Source organism: Chinchilla lanigera, unplaced genomic scaffold, assembly GCF_000276665.1.
Source record: "Chinchilla lanigera isolate Chin_1 unplaced genomic scaffold, ChiLan1.0 scaffold00122, whole genome shotgun sequence".
Taxonomy (NCBI): domain Eukaryota; kingdom Metazoa; phylum Chordata; class Mammalia; order Rodentia; family Chinchillidae; genus Chinchilla; species Chinchilla lanigera.
The window spans coordinates 1,206,997-1,208,959 of NW_004955523.1; the positions used below are offsets into that span (position 1 = coordinate 1,206,997).

The 1,963-nt window shown below is 59.8% G+C and overlaps 1 protein-coding gene across 3 annotated transcripts in view; it reads right to left on the minus strand.

Moving 5' to 3' along the window:
• Positions 1-953, minus strand: part of Vsx2 (visual system homeobox 2) — a 15,915-nt gene extending 14,962 nt beyond the window's left edge. For 2 of the 3 annotated variants that reach the window (XM_013507116.1, XM_013507114.1), the window contains exon 1: positions 661-953. The gene's annotated coding sequence lies outside the window, so the exon portion shown is untranslated. Of the gene's footprint in view, positions 1-599 lie in introns of all 3 variants that reach the window. The other variant, XM_013507115.1, reaches the window with a different exon arrangement.
• Between the last annotated feature and the right edge of the window lie 1,010 nt (positions 954-1,963).

Sequence of the window (1,963 nt, forward strand, 5' to 3'; positions counted from 1 at the left end):
AAACAAACACTGAGAGTCTTTCTGGGAACAGGGTGCTAAGGAGGACATTTTTAGAGGCCTGGAGAAAGCCCCTCCTCCTCCCTCTCACAGAGGAGACACCTGACCCTAAGCAGCCCAGCCCCACCCCCGGAGTCTCCCGGCCTCTCCGAGAGGCTACAGTCAGTTTCAAATCCTCTCACACTTTGAAGATTCACCAGAAAGCCCCCCACCTAGGTGTACAACAGAGAGCCCACTCCCACCCCTCACCCCAGCCGGCACACCCTCCCCCTCACCTGCCCTCTGCCAGCCCCAGCTGCCCCTCCCTGGTCCCCTCTGCGCCCCAGAGCTGAGAGCCCCCCCAGCTACCCCAGCCCAGATTCACCGAGGCAGCGGGCCGCCCCGCCCCCGCAGAGCAGCTCTGTTGACTTGTTTTGTGTCAGAAACTGCGGGAAGACCTGCAGAAGCTGCGAGCACAGGCTGGGGAAGCGGCTCCGCGGCACAGCTCGTGCCCGGCGTCAAGGCTCTCGGCTCAACCCCGGAAAGGAGAAATCAACAGAACGCCACATTTTCTCGTCCTCGGGAATTGTGCGGATAAATATGTTCCAATAATAAAATTTCACCTTCAATATTAAGGAGCTCGTCAACTCCCCTTCTTCAGTAAACTGCTAGCCATCCACTTACAGGCACAAACGCTGCCCTTCTCAGACCTTCACTCCTCCAGATTTTCGGGGGCCTCTGTCCCGTGGCCCCACCACAGCCACGCAGCAGCACGGTCCGGTCGGCCCCCGCTACTCTCCTGGGGCTTTGCCTCTGGGAGCAGCTCAGGGGCGACGGCGCCTCACCCAGCGCCAGGAAGAGACACTGTAAGCCCCGCACTCCTGGTGCTGCTGCCCCCTCAATACTAAGGTCACGGGGCGGCGCGGGAGAGCGCTCCTAGGGAAACGGCGGGTTTGCCTGCTCCTGGAGGGGGTCTGCGGAACGCTGCGGGCCGAGCGTTAATGCGTCAGCAGTTTGAAAACCCGCTGCTTTCTAACGTTCTCCGCTGAAGGGCTCCCGAGCAGAGCAGACCGTCAAAACGAACAATCGAAATGCGCAAGTCCTTTTCAAAGCCAGGGAAACTGAGGCACACGGGGAGTGTGGTCTGGCCACACGGTCTGATTACAGTCTTCGTTCAACATACAACAAAAACAAACCTCAGATCCCCCCCAACCTCCCGTACCCCCAGCTCAGAGCTGGTCCACATGTCGCTGATGACTTTTCCAGGGAGGCCCCCTCCACCCCTTGTGACCCGAACCCTGCTCCTGGCTTAAGCAGAACCCCAGTCCCTTTCGGCTCTTGCATCAGTCCACAGAGGGGCCGAGCTTTCCACAAAGAGCGAAATCTCCCAGCGGCTGGGAGGCCGCTCCATCCCCACCCACGCTCAAGCCCGACTGGTGTGCTCCACCTCGCACCCCTGAACTCGGGGCTCTAACCCATAACCGAACGAGAGACGCTCAGGAAAACGTATCTTTTACTAACTAAATGCGGCGCCAAGGCGCTGGGTTGTACCTCAGTGTCAGCTCACTTCATGAGAACCTGGGTTTGAGCTTCAGCACCGCAAAAATAAAATAAAATGTAAATTTAAAAAAAACCCGGCACCAGTGGTCAGTAGCCATGGCCTTCTCCCTCGAGCCCCCAGGGAACACACAGAAACTGGAGGCGGCCCATCCTCCGCTGTGGTGAGCTGCTGCTCCGTGCCCTGGGAATCCGTCCTCCCAAACCCCTCAGGTCTGCCCTGGCGGGTGAGGCCCTCACCACCGACCCTGGGCTCACCAGCTCCAAGTGCCACACAGTGCGGGGTCCTGACGCCATTCCAATAGCTGGGGTTTGGGGAGGATTTCTCCAGACCTCTCCAGGCCAGGCGAACCCTTCCCACCCAGTCCACCCCGCTGGGGAACAGCCCCCTCGGGCCCCCTCCTGTATCTGCTTGGGGAGGCGGATGCTT